The sequence below is a fragment of the Limulus polyphemus genome, unplaced genomic scaffold, assembly GCF_000517525.1.
Source record: "Limulus polyphemus unplaced genomic scaffold, Limulus_polyphemus-2.1.2 Scaffold7512, whole genome shotgun sequence".
Lineage (NCBI taxonomy): Eukaryota > Metazoa > Arthropoda > Merostomata > Xiphosura > Limulidae > Limulus > Limulus polyphemus.
Window position 1 is genome coordinate 28,512 of NW_013673122.1, and position 8,235 is coordinate 36,746.

Sequence of the window (8,235 nt, forward strand, 5' to 3'; positions counted from 1 at the left end):
AGGTAGGTGCTATGTCGTTGTTTGTTTTATTTGTTTGTTAAGTTTATACACCAACAACGTACACACGACACCTACTAGTAGAAGAATACTACGACCAACACACCACTATATATATATATATATATATATATATATATATATATATAAAAGTTCCCAACATAGTCATTATCCAAACAAAATTATTCTGTAAAAGTAACTGATTCTGCAGACCATCATTTCATATATATTCTCCTCTCAGTCAGATCCATAAGTGATTGATGATTCACAATCTAGAAAGGAATGTATAATATTACACATCTTTCATCAAACAAATGCAAACACTTGCTAACAAATGATTTTATAATATGACAGGTTGTCAAACAAGTGAAAATTCATTCACTACCAGTGATGATGATCAACCACTTACAAAAACAACTGAAACAAAATATTCTAGAGTAAATATTTATTAAATATTAAATTTTATTAAATAAAAAAAATGAGTTGTTAGATATGCTAAGGTTTTATATTAATCCAAAAGGAAAAACCAAAATATGCTAACTGCTGAATAAGTGACATTTCGGAAAGACCAACAATACAGTTTGACATTGCTATAGTAAAATAGAACTGTTACTGTTAGTTTGGATAAGTTAGTACTATACTGTGTCCCTCCATTAAACTTTATTTAATCTTGCATATGTCAAATGGTAGTATGTTCATCACATTAAGCAAAAAATATGTTTATTTAAGTGTCCGCAAAAGCCTGGACTATTTATCACCCTGCTGGTGATACAACATTTAAAAAATGGTATGAAACATGTTATAAAACTTTTCCAAAGGATTTACAGCAGTTGCAGATTTTACAACTAGAATAAGTTAAAGACTCAAAGAGTCAAGAAAAACACCAAGGTAAACTCTGCATAACATCAAACGAATGTCCTCACACCACTACATGTATGCTACAAAAAATAGTTTTCTATTAACAAGGTGTTAATAAGGTACAGTTCCTTTTCAATCCTCAGCAGCATCAAGAATTCCGAGATAATTACCTTCAGGTTAAGTAGACTGGCTTTTGTCGATTTAACATTTTTGTAACCATAAAATTATAGATTTAGTACATTCAGAATTATAACACGTACCTTCAGGAAATTTGGCAAGCTTTTAGTAAACATTACAAGTATGCTATACGTAAGAAAATCTAATTTTTCAATAAAGTATTTTTGATAAAGATTTACCTGTGAATTTACAAACCCTTTACTGAGAGTCCAATTGAAAGATGATTTTCATGCTAAAATAATAATATTCATTGATAGATTGTTTAGGTACATGAAACTTTGTATCATTTTACATTAACACAGTAAAACCTTCACTAAACAGAGATTCCAGATAAGAGGCGAGTAGCCTGGGGCTATCATTGGTTGAATCTACAGGAAATCTCTCCTCCAATCAGAAACAGTGATAAACCAACCAATTATAACACACTCTCCACAATCCACCAGAATGCTATATAGATGGACTATACCATACATACACACACACACACTGACCTGAAGATGAAAGGTAGAAGACTTTCAAAATGTCATCACAATAAAAATATTTCTTTTCATATTTCACTTGCATAACCTATAGAGTCTAGAATCTCCTAAATGAATATCAAGTCACAACTTTGGTAAAAAAAGTATATTTTTTCTTATTTTCTTTACCCTAACACTAGCTGAAGGAAAATCATCAATGTATAGTGAGTGAAAAGTTGAAATAATTATTATTATTGTTTTCTGGAATGACTACAGATTGTAATAAACAATTACAATTATTTAGCTTAACAGCTTCAGGTCTCTCAACCTTTTCACAACTTCTTTCATTTAATTCTACTGTTCTTTGAACCATGTCTAATTAGTATAACAAAAAAATGTCACCTGGTGAGAGGATAGGGTAAATAAACTTTCAAGTTACATCACAACATTGCAGCTTGTGTATTCCTCCAAGAGAGATCAGAGAATTAAAAAAAGATTTTCTTATCTAACCTAACAAGATTTTGATTTTAACATCTTAATTTTGTTAAAAATATAAATAAATGTACATGAAAAATATGAAATGTAGTGCTTACTTGAGGCCTTTTAAAAATAACCTATAAGTAGGTTAAGAATTTCATTGTTACCCAAAAGAATGTCTTTAGGCTAAACACACCATGTTATCCTCATAAATTATTGGTTTTGATCACCAAATCAAAACAGACAATTGTCCGATTTATGTAATTTAGAATATGATCTTTCTATTAGTTATAAACATGTACAATAGCAATGCCAGTGAGAAAATTATAGACAACTGTTAAAAAAATCTATAAACAAGATATCAGAACACCATCATGTCATGCGAATCAACAGTTCGGATCGAGGTTTAACTGAATGTACATGGTTGGTCCACTGGGCTGACCCCATATTGGAGAAGAAATGTTGACTATAATTCTGAACTTACCATGTGTATCTACATGAAATGAAACAAGCTTTTAGTAAAACAATATCTAACCTCCAATATGCATATCTAGTTGTTGCTGTTTTTTCCAGTATCCCTGTACACTGTATCCGGTACTTATGCTCTATTACCACAAACTGTCACATAATCAGCAATGCAGCATGAAATGACAAGTCAATAACTTTGAAAAATATATAATATTGTGTTGAATGGCACTCTGTAAAAGATTGTGGTAAGTACACTTTGATTTCCACACATAGTGTTAAGTATTTCCTTTTGAAATTACAACTTATATAATCTCAAAATTTGAAGTATAAACTACATTTTGACTGCAAAGATTAATAATGTAATAATAAAGTAGTTTAATTAAATTTTGAATAAATCCATAACATTATGTTCACTAGGCACATAGTGAGCCACGTTATATGCAATATTTGTAGTCATATTGATGTGTTATCGTTTGCTTGACAGTTACCTAGTGGCAAGTTTAATATACTTTTTTAGCACAAGAGTATGAAAACTTGTACACCAGAAAATATTGCTAACTTATCTTTAAACTGAAATTATTTAACCTAAAAATAGTTTAAAATGCATTGAATATGAATATGAATATACTCTGCCCAATATATTTCATATGGTATTTTTTATAAATAACCAAAGGGGCATAAATTTGTCATGTTGTTAACTCTGTTTAATATTCAGGATTTTTTATTTATTTATTAGCAGACTAGAGAACAGATCATTTTCAACTCCATTTTTCTGCTTTAAAGTTATATTTCTAAATTTTAAATAACAAAGAAAAGATGGTTGGGTCCTTACTTATTATTAAAATATTATAGAAATTGGGTTTTCACTTCCTAAGTTGTCAGTACTCATAATAATATGTTTTATTTATGTTTCTGGTCATTGTTTTAAGAAATTTTGAAATATTTACTCTGTTTAAAATTTCCTATAAACAGGTAACTCGTATGAATGTTAACATTATACATGTGTCACAAGGGAAAGATTTTATTAACTTTACAAGAACTGACACTTGTATTTATGATGCATAAAAAAACTAGAATTCTTGAGACATTGTAAACTATACCTTATAATTCCAGTTTTTTAAATTTACATCTAACAGATTTTGTTCATTGTTAATCAAGGTTATAAGTTCAAATAGATTGAAGTCAGTCATAAGTATAATTTAATTAGAAGTTTGTGCACACTACTGAATGTCTTATGTTCTTCAAAATAAAGTTTCTTCTTAAACTTTTTTTTTTATTTGAGAAATTTGAGCAAAATAGTAATGCATTAAGTCAATGCAAAATTAGACAAATTGAATCAAAACACTCATTTAGTTAGCATGGCCAAATGGAACAAACCTAATGACATAAATTTTTTTATTTATTTGATGTTATTAAGAAAAGAGCTTTAGCTCAAAGTACAGTTTGCAGCTTATCTACAAAAAACTACAACTTGTTATTAATTTGTCTATTTTTGAAACTGTACTGAAATTGGCGAGACTTAAAGTGAGACTCCTTCAGTTTTTGTTAATTATATTTTATGTATCTTTTCCTCTGTTATTCAGTTGACTTGTCTCTTGATTTAGAATTAGTTGTAATATTACTCCCAGAGTGAGATAAAATGACCAGCACTGCCTGGCATCTAGTCATTGTCATGGTATAGCTGCAGTCATATGGAAATCAGTCTGTCGCATAATACTACATAAACAAGTTGTTCAGATACGTGGCAACAGCTAGTAATCATCCCATGTTGAATTGTAATCTTGTCATCTGGTAAGAAATAGAACTGAAGATTGATAAGCCAGACATTCAAGGTTGTGGAGTTCTATAATTAATCAGATTTTGAAAATGTTGTATTATTGTAAATTTCAAGACAATTTATAAAGTTAGACTCTCTTTCTGCTTCTTTCCTAATTTCTTGTGCCAAGGCTAAAAAGTTTCAAGTTCATTTGTGTCCTTTGCAAAAGTCCAGGCCTGGCATTTTTGAGTTGTGATTATACCCTGTAAGATTCCTGGTATTAATGTTTCAGTTATTCTTAGTGTAGAACAAAAGATCTTTAAAGACTGTATAGTCACTGATTTGTTTCATTGTTTGTTTGTTTTGAATTTCACGGAAAGCTACACGAGGGCTATCTGCGCTAGCCATCCCTAATTTAGCAGTGTAAGACTAGAGGGAAGGCAGCTAGTCATCACCACCCACCGCCAACTCTTGGGCTACTCTTTTACCAACGAATAGTGGGATTGACCGTCACATTATAACGCCCCCATGGCTGAAAGGGCGAGCATGTTTGGTGGGAGGGGGATGCGAACCCGCGACCCGCAGATTGCGAGTCGAGCGTCGTAACCACCTGGCCATGCCGGGCCTGATTTGTTTCATAGCATGAGAATATATCTGGCTAGCTGTACTATTTTTACATAGTAGTAATTTAAAAAATACTGAGGTTTTCTGTTGAAAATTATAAAGCTTTTATTAATATTAGTAACAATAAAGGCTGGGTTGTTCCTAAACTACATAAACGAAAGAGTACAGTTGTTTTAAGTAAGAACAATTCTATTACTAGCATAAACTATATAATACATGAAAGAAGTTTGTTACATTAAAGAAATTTGACCATTACAAAATAAAGCTTAGTTACAGAGGTATCTTTGACAATTAAAGAAATATATTAACTCATAAAACACATTCAAGCAAGTTTCAAAACTTATATCCCATGCACAGATTGTGTGTATTATATGCCTAAAATCCATAAATCAGGTTGTCAACCATTTCAAATATTGGCACTTCTAAATGTAATTTGCCTGGGTTTCTAAGTTGTATTTCTCCATGAACATACGAGTAATAAATATATAATTAAACACTAGTTTTGAATTTTCTCAACTACTAATTAATTTAGAATTCCATTGTTATGTTTATACAGCTAGTTTTTTACCTCATTCTATATTAATATTCCTTTGGAAGAAACTGTTCGCTTGTCTCATTTTCTATTATTCATAAATGGTTTATGATTTATTTAACTGAGTATTTTTATAAATTAATATTTCTTGCAGTAATTTTATGGAAGTATTATGACCAACAAATTTATGTCAGTGTGAGACCTAAATGCGAACCAGTTTTGATCAATTTGATTTTGTTGTTTGAGTTACCATGAGAGACAGTAGCTATCATTGTCCTGTAACTTTTAAATTATTTTATTACAGATGCTACATGGATTATACATTTGTTAATTTTTAAGTCACAAGAAGATTTGGATAAATTTCCTGCATTATATGAAAAATAAAACTTCAAAGTATTAAATTCATTATTGAAAAATAACATGATTTAGAATTATCATTTTTATATACTTTAAGACATAATGAAGAAAGTGGTTTTTAAATTAGTGTTTATCATAAAGCAATATTTTCTGGATTATACATACATACTGACAGTTTTGTACTTACTTTCTAAACTAATTTGATTAAATTTTGCTCAACTGAAGATACAGAATTATTAGTAGTTATGCTTTTTTGCACAAAAAGACTGTAAAGATTCAAGAAAGTTGTGAAATCGAATTTTATATTGAATTTATTGATAACATAACCTATGAATGTTTAAATAAACTTTGTAGTATTTAAGCTTTCACTTATTTGCTCTGCAAAGTAACAAATTGGATCTACCAATAGGTGATTATCCACAAGAATACAAGAACACATGCCAATAAAACTTGGATATAAATCTAGTATAGCTCAACATTTGATAGACAAACTTTACTACAGTGAGTAGAGCCAAAGGTGAAAAACAATTGAAGATGCGAGTCTATAGTGACTGTAAGTCTAAAGCCAGCCATAAATCACCAACATTTAGTACACACTAGCTCTTCTCATTAAATGCAAACTTCTTTTTCATTGCATATCTGCTGTGCAATTCAATTGCATGCCTACTTTTAGTTTTACTTGTACTATCTATATATTATCTTTTTGAAAGAGGTAAGCCCTGATATGTCTTCTATCTTCTGTAGAAATGCAGTACAAAAGTATCATGCATAGCTTATTTCTACCCCTAAATATGTAACTATAGTTGTTGTAGTTGTCATGAAAAGCTATACAATAGACTATCTCCGCTGACTATCACTGGTAATCAAGTCCTGAACTGTAGTTATAAGTCTGCAAACTTATTGTTGACCTATGAAAAGTATCTATACAAGTTCTTAACATTGTTTCCTCCCTGGTCCACATAATAAGCAATGTAGCTGTTGTTGTACATTTGTTAGAAAAATAAATATACTATATTTTTTCTTGAATACTACTTTAACTAATGGTATCCATTATTATATTTTTATTATAGAGATTTTTTTGCATTGTTATCTTTGCTTGAAACTAATTTAAATCTCCAAAGCTGACTGAATCTTACAAGACTGTTCAATAATGAGTTTAAGGCTGAAAATATTAACAGTGAGAATACCCAACTGATGAAACACTGCATTATAATCATTATAACCAGCAGTTTACTTATCTATACATTTTGTTGATTTTGCTTTTGGTCCAAGTAGGAAGCTTGCTCTGATTGGAATTTAATATTAATTGGGACTATCCCATTTGTGATGCCTTTAGTCTATGGGTTGAGACATGATCACTTGGATTTGCATCTTCAGGATTTATAAAATTACAGTATTACATTGTTAACAATTTGGTTACAATTTAGTAAAATTATCAAAATATGACAAGACAAGATTGTTACAGAGCACATATACAAGAGCAAAAGTAGAAATGTAACAAAAGCACTTTCAGGCAAATCATACTTCCAAAATCTAACAACAACTTCAAATCTGACTTTAATACAATGCTTTTTTTTTGGAATTTACAGTGTCCAGTTTTATATGCAAGTGATTAAAAAAAAAAATTGCTGCTGATTCAAAGCACATGAAAAAAAAATCCTTTCTGGTAGAAAATATATATATAGTATAGTTTAAAATGCATTCTCACTTATTTGTCATACTATTTTGACCAGGAACTTATTCAAGCACTTTAAATTAACATCTACAGAGTGTAAAAAATATTAAAACTTACTCTAGCAATATAGTTGTTACTTGTATGAACACAGTGAATATTTAATTCTATACCCCATGGAGACCTGGAAATCAATATACATTTCTTCAGGGTGTCATAAATTCTCTCAATATTGGCATCATTTAAAAACAGTATGAAAATAACTGAAAACCAGAAAAAAAAATATTTTTTTTTCATGAAAAAATTAAAATGCATTCTCTAGAATCATGTACAATCAGATGAAACTATGAGGTATTTTAAATTTTGTTTTTTTTCTTACCAATGTCAATAAGATGAAACTTGAGATTTTCACTCAAGCACTAGAATTTGAATTCATTCAAATAACTGATAAGAAAGCACATATTTTCAATTTTTTTATTTTTTTATTAAATTTAAAAACAGGCATAAGATAATTTAATAGTTATAATTTTTCTCAAATTACCTAAGGTAACAGTAAAAGAATTTAATAAGTCTATACGAAAATTTTACCATGTGACTATTCTGCTTATGATTCAAAATACATAATTTAATACTGCAACTACTGCATTTTATGTCACCAAGGAAACCAATATTATACTAAGCCAGTGACATATAATTAACCCCATTACTTATGTGTATATATCTACTATTTTGATGTACATTTGCATTCTTTTTTCTTATGGTTTCTCTACCCACAAATTTATTCAGAACATGATGTAAAACACAGTTCAAACTGTTTTTGATGAATAACATGACCCAATGTTATATATATATATATATA

The 8,235-nt window shown here is 29.5% G+C and overlaps 1 long non-coding RNA gene across 1 annotated transcript in view; it reads right to left on the reverse strand.

The window, feature by feature from the left end:
• LOC111089827 overlaps positions 1-7,614 on the reverse strand; it is a 9,507-nt gene extending 1,893 nt beyond the window's left edge. The window contains exon 1 of the long non-coding RNA XR_002614001.1: positions 7,497-7,614. This is a non-coding gene — a long non-coding RNA (uncharacterized LOC111089827). The remainder of the gene's footprint in view (positions 1-7,496) is intronic.
• Positions 7,615-8,235: the final 621 nt, after the last annotated feature.